A 17,006-nucleotide genomic window follows, 5' to 3' on the forward strand; every position below is an offset into this window, starting at 1 on the left:
TTACAGCTGAGGAAACTGAGGGAAACTGAGATTAAGCGACTTGCCCAGGATCCCACAGCTAGTAACTGTCTGAGTTTATAGAGTGGAGGAAGTCTACGATCTATAATGATTATAGCAGTTTCATGGAGGATCTCTGTCTGCAAGGGACCCAGCATGACTCTTTTGGTATACCATTCCTTTTGGAGATATTATACATCACAACTAAGTTTCCTCCTTTGCAAACTTTAAAAAATGTGAGTATCAAAGCTCTTCTTACTACTCTCCATTCAAATCCTTATAATGAATTTGTTAACAATGAATTAAAATGAATTATTTTTTCAAAAGGTTAAGTATTTTAAAGGTAAATTAAAAGCAAGTCCCCTTAATACCTTGAGGTCATTCTGAATCCAATTCTCCCTGTGCAACAAGAGAACTGTTCGGTTCTGCACACATATATTGTATCTAGGATATACTGTAATCTATTTAATGTGTATAGGACTGCTTGCCATCTGGGGGAGGGGGTGGAGGAAAGGAGGGGAAAAATCGGAACAGAAGTGAGTGCAAGGGATAATGCTGTAAAAAATTACCCTGGTATGGGTTCTGTCAATAAAAAGTTATTTTTAAAAAAAAGAAAGAAAGAAAGAAAGAAAAACTAAAATACTGTTTAAAATTTAAAAAAAAAAAAACCTTGAGGTCACACTGTCCCCCTTCAGTATCTAGGGAGGTTGGCTCAGACTCAACAATTTCTACATTACATTGGTCCATGCAAGTTCATATGTGATGTGCTCGATGAACCCGCAGCTATTAAGCTGGCGAACGCTTGTGTTCTCAGTGCCAGCCTGACTGCAAAATTGGGCAGGGAGTTGACTCCTGAGTTCACAGATGGCTCCTTTTCCTGAACTTCCAGAAACTCACTAGACTACAAGCTTTTCCACCTCAAAAAGAAAGGAAATCCCAAGGCAGGCAAACAGGCTTATATTCACTGACTCCATGCATACCCATGGCTCTTCCTTCTACAGCATTACCTTTCCTTGTTTGCTGTCAGCCAGGAACAAGTCACAGGAAAATAAGGTAAATCAAGAGAAAGAGTCCAACTAAGAGAAAGGCTAAAGCCTTTTTGAAGGTACCCCCAGTTCTTTTCCACTACTGGAAGAGGCTCCTATTCAACACATGGCGAGCAGACCAGAAGCAGTTATAGAATGTCTACACCTGCTCCAAAGTTTTTTCTAAGGCACTCTTTTCATATGTCATCACAGTTCTCCTGGAAACATAAACCCCAGACCCTTCCATGTGGAAGAATTGCATCAGTTTGTTTATAAGGGACTGGGATCATTGACTGGCCAGATTCCCTTCTATCTCTCTGCTATATAATAAATTACCTTGGCCATTTTGCAACAAATCAGATTACAGTTTATTTGATATAAATTGCATTTTAGATTGTTGCATTCCTAATGGAGATTAAGGGATCATTGCATTTCTCGGGAGACATTAGCATTTCTCTTCAGGAGTATTTGCTATAGGTAGCCAGGCTCATTTATTTAACATTGATTCTATTTCAAATAGTGATATTTTTCTGAAATGGCATCAAAAGCTGGGGTGTATATCCTGTTTGACACCTGTAACCTACTCACTATGGGAAGGATAGCGTGGTGGGACTAGAAAATAGGAAGACCTGGGTCCAAATTTGACCAGATATTTATTAGTTATGTGACTCAGGACAAGTCACTTAACCCTGTCTCATTCTGTAAAATTATCTGAAGAAGGAAAGGGCAAACCACTCTGCCATCTTTGCTAAAAAAAATCACAAAAAGAGGTCACAAAGAACTAGACATGATAGAAAAATAACTGACACAACAAAATGTTGCATGCTGAGCTAGGTGCAATAGGTGAAAGTTGGAAATAGACAGATTTACGTAAGGAAAGAATTCTTAACAATTAGATCTCTCCAAATTTGGAATAGGAGATTGTAAGTTATCCCTCTAAAGTGGGATTAGAATCCAGGCCTTCCTGACTGCAAATCCAATGCTCTGACCACTACACTAGATTCTAATGCTTGTGAAAAAGCTTTCTGAGACAGCTCATCGCTTAGGAACACGGGAGAATTCATACTGAGAAAAGTTCTAATGAATATAATTTTTCTGGAAAAAACATTTGATGGGAAGATTATTATTCATAGGAGATTTTATGCTAGAGAATAATTATAAATAATTAGAATTTGTAATTGAATTATAATTTTTGTAAATAAATTTGTAAAATAAAAATTGTAAATTTTGAATTTGTAAAATTTCATCCTCTGTCAGATATTGGAGAATCAAGATGCCAGATTTTTATCATCAATTAAACTATGCTCTTTTTTTATGTTCTTTTTTGATACTCATAGTTGCTAACAAGTGGCAGCTTGGTTATAAAATGTAAACTCCTTGAGATTTGGGATTATTTCATTCTTTGTCTATGTGTCCCAAGTGCCTATCACAGAAATGAAAAATGGTAGGTATTTAATAAATACTTTGATTTGATTGGTTGATTTATTAATACAATATTTGATGTATTAAATACAAAATATTTTTAAAGTATATCTATTAAAACCACTAACATGTTCATTAGCAAAATAGTTAAACTTTTGTAATAAAAGATGATAACTAGAAAAAACCAGAGATCTCCTGTATGACTCCATAATCCCTTAGTCAACCCCTCCAATATAGACAAATTTACAAAGTGAGTGTGTGGGTAGAATAGGCTCTATGAGAATATATCCAAAATATTCTGATTTTCCTCATCATGAGAAAGGACATTCCACCCCCCCTTTTTTTAGCCTCTCCAAGAGGGAAGTGAAAGGTAGCTTTGCATTTATCTTAGCTATTTAGGGAGCCATCATAATAGAATTGATAAAGGGCCAACTTTATAATCAAAAAAATCTAAACTTGAGTTCTGCCTTGGATTATGTTTCTGTATGTTCATGGGAAATGTTTTAATGTCTCAGTTCTCCAGACAACTTTCTAAGACTATCAGTTAAAGACAAGATACAGTTCCTCATTAGAGGGAGTTTCCCAAAAAGTGGATTGCCTACACTTATGAAATCATCTCTCCTCATCTCTCCTCTACTCCAAAAATCCTTTTTTCCTCCCTTTTATTAAAGCTTTTTATTTTCCAGAATATATGCATGGATAATTTTTCAACATTAGTCTTTGCAAAACCTCATGTTCTAATTTTTCTCCTCCTTCCCCCAGTCCTCCCCTAGATGGCAAGTAGTCCAATATATGTTAAACATAATCCTTTAAAAAAAATTGGCAAGGGGGCAGCTAGGTGATCTAATGGATAGAGCACCAGTCCTGGAATCGGGAGGACCTGACTTAACGCTTCCTAGTTGTGTGACCCTGGGTAAGTCATTTAACCCCAATTGCCTCAGCAAAATAATAATAATAATAATGATAATTTTTAAAAAAAAACAATAAAGAAACCTTAGATCTAAAAAAAAAAAAAAGCAGGATTTCCAGAGTTTTTCCAACCTAATTTTGTGACTGGAGTGTTACCTTCTTAAAATTAAGACTAGAGATAAGTGGAAGACAGTCTTTTGGCTGCAGTTTGGATGTCATGAATATTTGCTTATCTCCTTTTTATTGCCTAATATACCTATGCCTTCCAAAATTGGATTAATGAAATTTTGGCACATCTTCTGGATCAATGTGTCACATACTACATAGATGACATTTTGATTTTTTTTCCTTATGTAAATTGCGCTGGTGTGAGAAATACCCAGTTACTCTGCCAGAACTTTTTTTTTTCTTTTTTCATCCTAGCAAATATTAAATTCTGTTGAGTGGTTATCCACTGTCCAGAAGTTCTTCAATAATCTATAGGAAATTTCTCTCAATTTGGACTTGAAGCTAAGTCTCTTCCATGACAATGACTTCAGTGAGCATATATTTCACCTAATATTAATGACAAGAAAGTTGAGAGTAAATTAATTTTTAAATTGATTTATCTTTCAATTATTTTTGAATAAAGGAGATTCCTTGTTGGAAAGTAAATTAATTTTTTATGAATTTATTTTTCAAGATCTTTAAGGCATTTTGCATTACTTAAACAAATTGATAAGTTAGTTGGGCAACCAATAAACATTTATTGAGCATATACTATGTGAAAGGCCCTGTGTTAAGTTCTGAGGATACAACGAAAGACAAAAATAGTTCTTGCTCTCAATGAATTCACATTCTAATAGGGGAGATAACATGTAAACAACTATATTCATATAAGATGTATTCAGAGTATACATATAAGAAGTAATCTCAAAGGGAAGGCATTAGCAAATCATCACCAAGCTTGTGTTGGTCAGATCAGCCACACATTATGCCTTCACTCCAATATAGAAATGATATAGAAATGTCATTTTGGTTTTCTTCAAAAATGAAGGATCCCAACGATCACCAAGCAGAATTATTTTGTATTCTCAGTATCTTTCAATCAATCATAAGATGGCAATTAATGGTCTATTGTGAAGTATCATTTACAAAAATCTTATTCTCATCTAATACTCTTAACATGGACATTTTGATCTACACATAGTTTGTTCTCATAAAAATTTTATATAGATAAGAGAATGGGCATATAGATCAGTGTTCTCTTATTTTTCTCTTAGCCATCTTTTTTGGTATTAAGAAGGGATGAAATTCTTTTCTCCATTCTGATGATATCTTCTACTCCTTGTGAGTTAATCTCAAACCCTCAAATAAATAAATAGCATTAAACAAACATCTCTTTATGTACATCTGGTTTAATCCAGCTGTTTTTCTCAATTCTCAATTCCCTTTAATTCTATTTTTTCTTCCTTTATAAGCATACATGGGTCTGTGACATTAAAATCTAAGTTTGATGTGTTCCCTTTCTTTGATGACGAAAAGTTCATTAAAAAAACCTTTGCAAAGTCTTTCCCATCTACCTTCTATTGGTTGCCCTCCTTCCTACCAGCTTCATTGTAGTTATGACTTAGATTAATTGAATCTCTTACAAAGCTTTTGTTACTCTGATTTTACTTTTCACTACCTTCTCTGTTTTAAGAAGGACTGTTGCTTATAATCATTTGTTATTCTTTCTAAAATTTTATAAATAAGTTTATATTCTAACTTGGTATTTATCAAGTAAGTTAGATTTTTGCTGCCTACGGCACATTTTCAGCTCTTTTGATTCTTCTAGTTATGACAATTGTTCTACATTGGTGAACTTTTTAAAATTGTAGTAAGTTTATTTATTTTTAATACACATTGCTTTATGAATCACATTGGGAGAGAAAAATCAGAGCAAAGGGGAAAAACCACGAGAGAGACAAAAAAAAAAAAAAAAAGGTCAGTCCTTCCTTCCTCCCTCCCTCTCTTCCTTCTTACCTTCCTTCCTTCCTTTTTCTTTCTTTTCCTTCCTTCCTTCCTTTTTTTTCTTTCTTCCTTCCTTCCTTCCTTCCTTCCTTCCTTCCTTCCTTCCTTCCTTCCTTCCTTCCTTCCTTCCTTTTCTTTCTTTCTTTCTTTCTTTCTTTCTTTCTTTCTTTCTTTCTTTCTTTCTTTCTTTCTTTCTTTCTTTCTTTCTCTCTTTCTCTGTGGCCACTACAAAAAGGGCTGCCACAAACATTCTTGCACATACAGGTCCCTTTCCCTTCTTTAGTATCTCTTTGGGATATAAGCTCAGTAGTAACACTGCTGGATCAAAGGGTATGCACAGTTTGATGGCCCTTTGGGCATAGTTCCAAGTTGTTCTTCAGAATAGTTGAATCAGTTCTTTTTCTCTCTCTCTCTTTCTTTCTTTCTTTCTTTTTTTCTTTCTTTCTTTCTTTCTTTCCTTCCTTCCTTCCTTCTTTCTTTTTTTCTTTCTTTCTGTCTGTCTTTCTTTCTCTCTCTATTTTTATTTTTCTATCTTTCTTTTTTTGTCTTTTCATCTTTATTTTAAAAATACATGCAAGGATAGTTTTCAGCATTTATCCTTGCAAAACCTTGTGTTCCAAATTTTTGTCCCTCCCTCCCCCCTCTCTCCTCCCCTAGACAATAAGTTATTCAATATAAGTTAAACAAGTGCAAGTCTCCTAGTCATATCTCCACATTTATCATGCTGCACAAGAAAAATCAGATCAAAAAGAAAAAAATGAGAAAGAGAAAAGAAAGTAAGCAAACAACAAAAAAGGTGGAAAAACTATGTTGTGGGGCAGCTAGGTGGCGCAGTGGATAGAGCACCAGCCCTGAAGTCAGGAGGACCTGAGTTCAAATGTGATCTCAGACACTTAACATTTCCTAGCTGTGTGATCCCAGGTAAGTCATTTAACCCCAATTGCCTCAGCAAAAAAAGAAAAAAAGGAAAGAAAAATTAAAAAAAAGTACTATATTGTGATTCTCATTTAATGCTGACAGACTGCTCTTTGGGAGCAGATGGCTCTCTCCACCACAAGTCTATTGGAATTGGGCTGAATCACTTCATTCTTGGAAAGAGCCGCATTCATCACAATTGATCATTGCCTAATCTTGTTGTTGCCATGTACAATGATCTCCTGGTTCTGCTCATTTCACTCAGCATCAGTTCATGTAAGTCTCTCCAGGCCTTTCTGAAATCCAGAGCAATAATTTTCCATAATATTCATATACCATAATTTATTCAGCCGTTCTCCAATTGATGGGCATCCACTCATTTTCCAGTTTCTGGCCACTACAAAAAGGGCTGCCACAAACATTCTTGCACATATAGGTCCCTTTCCCTTCTTTAGTATTTCTTTGGGATATAAGCTCAGTAGTAACACTGCTGGATCAAAGGGTTATGCAGTTTGATGGCCCTTTGGACACAGTTCCAAGTTGTTCTTCAGAATGATTGGATCAGTTCTCAACCCCACCAAATATCCCAGTTTTTATTGTATTGTATTAGTGTCATTAGTGTATTTATTAGTGACTCAGTTTTCCCATATCCCCTTTTATCTTTATCCTTTCCTGTCTTACCCAATCTGAGAGTTATGTAGGCTCCTCTTTCTTTTTAATTTTACAGTCAATTTTATTTTATTTTTCAATTCCATTGAGATAGCATTGAGAAAACAAGAAAAGCAAAATCCATTACAAATATGTATAGTTATCTCTTCCACATCACAGGAGCTAGAGATCCAGTGCCCCCTGTGATTTGGAAAATCCACGTAAAATTTTTTTAATTCTCCCTTCATACCAGAGAAGAACTCTGGATTATTTTGTTATTAAAAGATAAAACATATTGATGTGATACATAGTATATATATATATATATATATATATACATAAATATATATATGTATATTATGAATTTCTAAGTTTCAAAACTTTTCCTATGTTGTCTGCTAGGCTTTGCATGTCATTTATGCTTCCACAAAACTCCCACCAAATTCCCATTTAAATTTTTTTTCCCCTTGAGGCAAGTGGGGTTAAGTGACTTGCCCAGGGTCACACAGCTAGGAAGCATTAAGTGTCTAAGGCTAGATTTGAACTCAGGTTCTCCTGACTTCAGAGCCAGAGTTCTATTCACTGTGCTACCTAGCTGTCCCACCCATTTAATTTCTAATGATGACCAGCAAAATGTTGAATATTATATAAAACATTCTCCTAGTTCTGCTCATTTCATTTGGTATCAGTTCATAAAATTTTCCTACATTTTTCTAAAAATATTCCTTTCCTAATTTTGTGCAGCACAATAGTATTCGATTATATTCATGTACCATAATGGGTTCAGCTGTTCCCCAATTGATGGGTACTTACTTAACATCTCATTGCTTGCCTCCATGAAAAGTTGCTATAAATACTTTTGTGCATATAGACCCCTTCCTCTTTCTTTAATTTCTTTCAGTTATAGACTGAGAAGTAGTATTTCTGGGTCAAAGGGCATATACAGTTTAACTTTATGGGCCCAGTTTTAAATTGCTTTCCATAATGGTCAGACAGACCAGTTCATAGCTTCCACAGTACCTCAGCATTTTTCATTTTCTACTTTTGTCAAACTTTTCCAGTCTAACAGATGTGAGGTGATATATCAGGGTTATTGTTTTTTTAAATATATTTGTATTTGTCTAATTGTTAGTGATTTAGGATATTTTTCAATATGGGTATTACTAATATTCTTCTGATAGGAACACTACAATTTCTGAAGAATTATTTGGAGTTGAGGATCACCTAAAGGGCAGCTGAAGGACACAGGGTAGGGGAGCCCATTATAAACAAGGAATTATGCAGAAGAAAGATAAAGCAGGTCTTCAAAGAAGCGTATGGTTGAAAAAAAAAGATAGACCGGTCACAAGAGTCGGGAAGAACTGACTGACAACTTCTAAGCTTTGAAGTAAATTGAAGTGAATGGAGTTGCAAAGAATCTTCTTCAGGCTTTAGTCCAAACTCCTGCGACTCCCTTTGGCTTATTTCCCATGACTTATCATTGTATATTTGTCTTTCCTGGGGTCTTTTCCAGGATAGCAAACCTTGCCTGGTAATTAAAATGCAAAGAAGAAAGCTGCTGTCAGCAAAGCTAAACTATCCATCTGGAGAGAAATGTAAGAGTATGGGGAAATTATGCAAGAGCAGCCTCATTATATATGTTATATATTGGTGTGTAAAAGATAAAGGAGTCCAGTGCTTTGTCATAATAGCATGTCAAATGCAGACAGGGTCACTGAGAGTGATTGGTATGGTGGAAAGCCAGTTTTGGTCTTCAATACAAGATCCATCTACAGGGACACCTGTTGGTATCAGAGCAGTTTTAAATACTATATACATTTCTTCTTCCAAGGGAATATGGAGACCCAGGGAGGGAGACTAAAAAGGTATCCCTTTTATATTGGGGGAGCTTGGGCTGTGCGTCCCCATGGTCTGGAAAATCCATGTGAAATTTTTTGGTCTTTACCAGAAAAGAAATCTGAATTATTATAATATTAAAAGATAAAATATGTTCATATTATACAACATACATAGATTTTATGCATTTCTGAATTTCTAAACGTTTTCTGTTTCATTTTCTGGTCTTTGTCAACTGTGGCTTCTGCAAAACTCACCCAAAACTCCCATTTAATTTCTTATGCTGATCCGTGACATATCAAAACCATAATGTGGAAGGGATAACAGTATAAAGGAACAAACTTCACTGGTCAAGGATAAGAAGCAAAAAATCCAAAAATATTCTGAAAAGCAGATGGTAAAAGGACTAATTTTTCTCTTCCATTTTCCCTTAACCTCTAGTCAGCTTTCATAATCTGAATTTTCTTTTCTAAGAATATTTTTCATTTATATTGTTGATGCTATGGGCATACCTGACCCTGTTGTTGCTTGTTTTTGTTAGTCATGTCCAACTCTTCACTCCACTGCTAACCCATTCCTGCTCCTAGCAACATTATTTCACTTAAAACCATATTTTGGGGGAACCATAACATGGGGAATAACTCTCACTGCTACTAGAGAGAAAGCATTTTGAAATACAAAAACATAATGGAAACCCCACCACCATTATCATTGTCCAATATAGCCGGCTATCCATGACCCCATTGTCTCAGCTACACGGAACCCAGAACAGCTCCAGGAATGGAGAAGAAGAAATAAAAAGCACTTTTTAAAAAAAGGATGAAAATAATATCTCCAGTCTTTTCTTACCTTGGAGGCTTATTTTGAAAATCACAATGATTTAACTTGTTAGCAGTTTAATTCTTTTTTAAAAAGATTAACCAGGCTAATTATTCATCAGATTTCAGGATCTTTGTCAGCTTCAATAAGGATCTTTTGTTACAATGATTAATGTGTTTTAATTGTAGCTTTTCTCAGAGCAATAATTCGATCGCACAGTATTTGCTGAATCCATGGAAATCTTGGAAATGCTTTGACAGCTGAGCTATTCTTGTGAAATGAAAGTAAAGGAATATATGTAACTAACAAAAAGTGTTTTATAGTATATCATTAATATGGATTCTCCCCATCTGACAGGACTTGCCTGACTTCAATTCAATAAGCTGCTTGCTTTACATGCCAATTGCCATGTAAGGTTGTGAAGACATAGTGATGGATTAAATCCAGTGACTGTATTTTTTCTCCTAACTAGTGATCTTAAACATGGAATAATAATAGCAATAGCAAATGTATATTCTATAAGTAAGGTCCACCAACCAGTTACCATCCATGAATAACCAGATTGGTAAACTGTGCCCTATGATGACAATTCTGTTTTCACCCTAATACCAAGAACATTTAACTGATGGCTGCTGTCCAAATTAAGGGGCTTTGGAGAGACTTACATGAACTGATGCTAACTGAAGCAAGTAGAACCAAGAAACATTGTAAACAGCAGCAACAAGAGATCATGTGATGATCAATGGTGATGGACTTGGCTCTTTTCAACAAGGAGGTGATTCAGGCCAGTTCCAATAGACTTGTGATGGAGAGAGCCATCCACATCCAGACAGAGGACTGTGGGGACTGAATGTGGACCACAACATAGAATTTTCACCTTTTTTGTTGTTGTTTGCTTGCTTTTTGTTTTCTTTCTCATTTTTTCCTTTTTTTTCTTTTTTTTTTTTTGATCTGATTTTCCTCGTGCAGCATGATAAGTGTGGAAATATGTATAGAAAAATTGCACATATATTGGATTACTTGCTGTCTAAGGGAGGTGGTAGAAAAAGGGAGGGAGAAAAAATTTGGAACACAAGGTTTTGCAAGGGTGGATATTGAAAACTGCACATATTTTGAAAATAAAAAGCTAAAAAAATAAATTAGGGGGCTTTTTAGCATATCAAAAGGGAGCTTGTTAAAACTGGAAGAATGATAAATTGTAGTTCAGATTACTTACCTCCTCCTCCCAAACTAATCATTTCATTTTTTGTATTTTTTTAAATATTAGGACCTACTTATATAACACTGCACTTTTCAAAGTATATAATTTATATGTGCAAATATATGCTCCATAAAATTCAAGATTGAGCTGTTATATGTGTATATACAGACACAAATATACAAATATATATGTTCTCATTTGATCTTCAGAATAATTCTGAGATAAGAGAAATAACCTCATTTGCAGATGAAGAAACTGATACTCAGAGGTTAATATAAATAATAACAATAATTATATATATGATAGATATAATCTGTCAGGCAACTATTCTTCCAAAGTTAAACATCAAGGAAGCAACAATCTCAGAAGTGTTTTTTAAAAATATATTCAGTGTTTTTTCATTATAAATTTTTAAGATGTCTTAACTACAAGAGTTAACTAAAGAAGCTATAGGTTTGGGGAAAGTATTAACATGATCACATCATGCTACTTTGTTGTTTGTTGATGGAATTTAGCAATCTATATCAAATTAGTGCATCAAACATATAAAGATCCAATTAAAAGTAACAAAACACATCTTTAAGAATGGATGCTCTAAATGGGTCACTGTATTGTATATAAGGGGCTCTGGAGCAGAATAAATGTGCAAGTCAGTTGACTGAATGATTGATTTAGTGGTGTGGGTACCATGAATGGCTTAGTCCTGGGAGAGGCTGAATTTGACCTAATAATCCTTTTACATTCAAAAGCTGATAGGCTGGTAATCCTTTTGCTAGTCTCTAACACAAGCCACCAGCATCTATCTTGCAAGTTCCTTTAGTTAGAATATTTGATTTATACCAATTTTGTCTCAAGTAAATAATATTTTATTTTAATAATAATGATAGCTAGTATTTATATAATGTTTTAAGGTTTACAAAACTCTTTACAAATTTTATCTCATTTTATCTGTGTAGGCACTTAAGCCCATGCTACAGATTAATAAATTGATACAGAAAGATAAAGTATTTTGCCCCAGATCATATACCTTGTAAATGTCTCAAAATAAGATTTAAATTCTGGTTTTCCTGCTTCCAGACCCAGAACTCCAGACATTGTGCCACCTAGCTGCTGATTTTTAAAAAATTAAACTTCTTATTTTGTTTTTTTAAATGCTTTTTTTGTATTTATTTTTTAAAAATCACTATTATTATAAAAAATGAATAAAAAGACAAATAGAAAAAAAATCACTATCATTTCCTATTGATAGTTCTACCCAGTAGAATTCTCTTTTAATACTAAAGAAGTAGACTTAAGTTAAAAAGCAAACAACCCCTCACAATGGCCAACGCATATCTGTATGCCCCATTCCACATCCATAGTCTACCACTTCTTTGCAGAGAGAAGATAATTCTATTTCACTGTCAGTTCTCTGGGTATAGTTATTGGTTAGTGCTTTGTGTGGGTTTTCAGTGTTAAATCATACTCTTTAGCTAGCTTTAATATAGCATGTCAAAGTTATTCCTATATGGGACTAATTAGATTTAATACAACTTCAACGATCCAAATCAAATCCTGGGAGGGTGCAGGGTAGCATGGGGGAGAATGGAGCTTTGGACTGAACGGGAATACCTGGGTTCAGAGTCATTTAATCTCTCTTAATTCCAGTTTCCACATCTATAAAGTGGGGATAATACTAGCATCAACCTCAAGGTGCTTATGAGGATCAAATGAGGTAACATTAAATAAAATATTTTACAAATCTTCAAGTGCATATTTATGTTACATAATCAACAAAATTCATATTATATTCATTCATATTATAATAGTTATAAATGACATGATTATCATTTATAAGACTTATAATTACCATTTCTAAATAGCAAAAAATAATGGATATAGATGTGGCCTCAGAATCAGGAAGTATCGGGTTTGAAAACTACTTTTGACACATCCTTCCTGGGTGAATTTGGAAAAGTCACTTAAATTCTCATTGTTCCAGACTTTGAGTTTACAGAACAGTCATTTCGCTTCATTGATAGAGTTCAATGATATCCTGGGCCAAAAAAAAAAAAAAAAAAAAAAAAAAGAAGAAGAAGAAGAAGAAAGAAAGAAAGAAAAGAAAAGAAAATTTGTCAAGTCTTTTAAATTAGTTACTACTTATTTCCAATAAAATCACCAATACTGAGAATAATTTCTTATATCTAATTACCATTTTGTAGTTTCCAAAGTGTTTTCATCATCTCATTTGATTCATTTGCTTTAGAATTTGCCCTAGAATTTTCTGTGGATTTTTATGATTGAATAGTTACGATCTCATCCTATTCTGGTAGATGGCATCCAGCTCTATTTCCTTTCCCCATATCTCCTACCCTCAGAAGTCTCAGTTTAGAAATAACCATATTCTCATCTGATAGAGGAAAGATGGTATTTTAAACCAGAAATATCAGACTGCTAGCCTACAATATTCCTTAGTGCTTCCAGAATCAGATTGTAAAATGTAATTGGAAAATACTTAACAAAGTAAAAATAAAATAAAAATAATGTTAAGATAAGGTTTTCTATGTCAACATATAGCAAGTAAGTCTTTATGTGCACTTCAGTGGCCCTTGTTTCAATCTGAGTTTGACACCAGTGATCCAGATGCTAAGAAAATGGAAACAAGTTCTCCAATTTTTTATTTTTTTGGATATACCGAGGAAGCAGGACTATAAGAGTTATGGACAAAGTTTGGGAGCCATTTATTTAACAGAAGGAATTAGACCAACATGACCTCAGTTGGGATATGCTGGTGTGGAAAGGATGAGGAAAAACTCAGTAGGAAGATGGATACCAGAAGTGCTGAAAAAACAAACCCCTTATAAGTAGCTACAACTTCTCCCTATATTTGATGGTCTTTGCAACCGAGTGGCTTTTTAAAAAATATATACTTTTCCAAGTTGTTGCATTAACAAATTTGTGCTGATTTCTTTATCCTTGTCATCTAAAGACCACCTTGTAGGGGGAGGGTGAATTCTTCCAATAAGCTGGGCTTGCTGCACTGTCTAATGTCAGAAGTGTCTGCTCCTATTACCTCTAGGAGACTTGAGAAGATTCCACATGGTGCCTTCTCAGCAAGCTTGATTTGACAGAATGAGTCCCCACGCTAGCTCATGGCACTTATCAGTTAGTCAGCCTTCCTCAGGGAAGAGAATTTAGAGTGCACCATATTCATTTTCCAAATCAAACGCTGTCCCCTCAGGAAGCCATGTGCTACATTATTAAAGGAGATGCCATCAGCCATACTGCCACACTTAAACATTCAGTCACATTAAAAAAAAAAAAAAAAAAGAGAGAGAGAGAGAGAGAGAAAGAGAATATACACTCCAAACTCTTTGTCATTCATTAACTCCTTCTTGCCCCTTTTAATAGACAGATAGACAATTCACAGACCTGAGTTGAGAAGTTTCCTATTTACCAGTCTCACATTCCCTTTCAGAGGACTGCCATGACTTGGAATAACTGAAAAACCTTTTTTAAATAGTAGTGCCCCAAGTAGGACCCGCCGCTGCTCCTACTCTGCTCAACAACTCAAGAGCTTGAATCGGGAACAAATTTTCTATAAGGGACCCAATGGGGTACCCCTCCTTTACTTAGCTTAGACTTCTGTCCACTCTAAATAGAATCAAAAAATGCTTCTAATTTAAAAGTAAACAGACCTACAACTCACAGTTCAAAATGTCTTTTTTTGCTTAGAATATAACTTGCATCCATTTTTATCTTGCCTCAACAAGAAATTGATGAGATTCCCAGAGAAAAGGAGATATCTTTTGTAAAGCTTCATGTTGATATAAATATGAAAATGGATTAAACCCTGCTTCCAATTTCCAAACATGTGTACTTCAATGAATATTAAATGGCAGGGTCCTATCATCGTCATGACTTATTTACTCGCCAGAGTTTTTATCAAAAAGGGACTGGAGTCTTCTGTCGAGCGTGAAAGTCCTCTGTAATTGAGTTTAGAGTGGTAAATCCACTAAACAGGCCACAGCCCTAGAGACAGCCCCGAAACCTACCTGTCAGCTGGACTTAGATCAGGGCTCCAACAAGGCATGTCTGCCCGTTCTTGCTAAACACTTCTCTGGCCCCAAACAAAAACAAAAACAAAAGTTGCTTCTGGGGGACTGTGGGGAGCTGGAGGTTGGGTGAGAGGAAAGAAGGATGGGAGGGATCCAAACCTTCATTCAACAGCTGCATAATGTCACCAGAAATAATGATCTGAAATCCAGCCTGGGAGGGAAACTAGTGGGAGCCCTCATTCTGCAAGGTGTCATTCTATTCATTTCCACATCCATTAAGCATGAGAGTAATGGAGTGGACACAAAGCCTTTTCAACGGAGTTGAGCTTCCAAAACCAAGAGACTCAAACTTTCCACGATGGAAAGAGATCTTTCAGCAGTTCAGCCATGAAACCTAGATGCAACTGCATTGAGAAGTACCCTTTGGGTGCTAGGGAACAGAAAAGATCTAGAACATAGCCACCAGAAAACTAGAATAATTGGGTGTTTAATTCTCTACACATCTTTTTTTTTTTTTTTTAAGATATCCTTCTGAACTTCTGTGAGACTGGCTTCTGAACTCCATCTGTAAGTCAGTCAATAGAGCAACATTTGTATAGGAAAGCATGGGGCTTCTGGTGGTACCATAATGTGCAGAGTGATGAGACTGGAATAAGGAAACTTGTAAGTGTGTAACTCTGGGCAAATCACTTAATACTCTTTACCTTCATTTCCTCATTTGTAAAAAGAACTAGAGAAGAAAATGTGAAACCCCTCCAGTATCTTGGCCAAGAAAACCCCAAATGTGATCCTGAAAAGTTGGACATAACTGAACAACAAAAATTCTTTTTCCCTTCAAAGAATTTTTCCTGCTATCAACAGATAATCAGAAAATGTTTCCGCCATTGCATACCTATCAATTTTCTTCATTAAAATGCTTGGAAGAAAGTAGAAGGAAGTCAGAAAGAATTACAGACAAACAAAAACTTTGGAAATATGTTGAATTTCATCATATATTTCAAAAGCAAATAGTATAGAATAGAGGTTCACAGTTCAACAAATAATCCTCTTTCTTCTATTATGCTTTATTTAATTCTCATTAATTTCAGAATTAAAAAAAACTCAAAAGCATACATCCAGTACAAATGAATTCATTGGTTTATATTTGGAAACATTTTTCTAAGTACATATATATATATATGCATTTATGTAAATCAGCCATGTGTTCCCAGCCCAATTCACATCTATATATAATGTAATTGCATGTGTATTCATGAATGTATGTATTAATGGGATTTAATGTTTTCCTGTGTTGGTATATCTGTGTACTTGTATCTGTTCTAAGTTTATTTTCAGGAGTTTTTTCCAGGGTCCAAGTCTGTGTGATGATGGGTATAGACCTGCCTCTGCTTACTGCCTGCTATTAGAAATTTCAGTTTTGACTGTGCCCTAACTTAAACTCTTACTGACACAACTTCACTTTCATTGAAACTTTGCCTTGGAATCTCAAGCAGAAGTCAATTAGACCATTTTGGAAATCTTGCAGCAAGTTTTAAAAATTTTTAACATTTATCTTTTTGAGTACAGAAAGTTGTGAGAATAAAATCAAACAAAGCTTTGTCAGATCATGTGTTGCCTTTTCCCCAAAGCCAACCAAACACATTAATTTAGAGAATACAGACATTTTAAGGGATTCAAGGCAACATTTTAAATGACTTGTTAAAGAGTTTTCCTCCTTAGACCTTTCCCTAATCTGCATGAATCTACCTAAATTGCTAATGGCTCCTAATGTCTAGAAAGCTTTCTCTCCTTCCCTCTGCCTCATAGAATTCTTAGCTTCCTTCCTAATATAGCTTAGATGCTCCCTGAATACATGGAACTTTTCCCGATTTCTATCTTTTCAGATTAGTCGATAAGCATTTATTAAGTGCCAATTTTGTTCTAGGAATTTAATAGTAGAGATACAAAAGGGGAAAAATGGTTCCTCTTGTCCTTCCCCAATAAGTTCATATTCAAATGGGAGAGGCAACCTGAAAACAATTAGGTATAGGTATAGATTATAAATGGGAATAATCTTAGAAATATGTCATTAGTGATAGAAAGGACTAGGTAAGATCCCCTTGCAAAATGTGGGTTTTGAGCTGAAACTTGGAGAAAGGCAGGAGTGAAAAATAAGCAAAAGTGAAAAAAGGGTGAAAAGGAAAGGACCTGGGAGTTGGAGAATTG

This window comes from Antechinus flavipes, chromosome 2 (genome assembly GCF_016432865.1).
Source record: "Antechinus flavipes isolate AdamAnt ecotype Samford, QLD, Australia chromosome 2, AdamAnt_v2, whole genome shotgun sequence".
Classification (NCBI taxonomy): domain Eukaryota; kingdom Metazoa; phylum Chordata; class Mammalia; order Dasyuromorphia; family Dasyuridae; genus Antechinus; species Antechinus flavipes.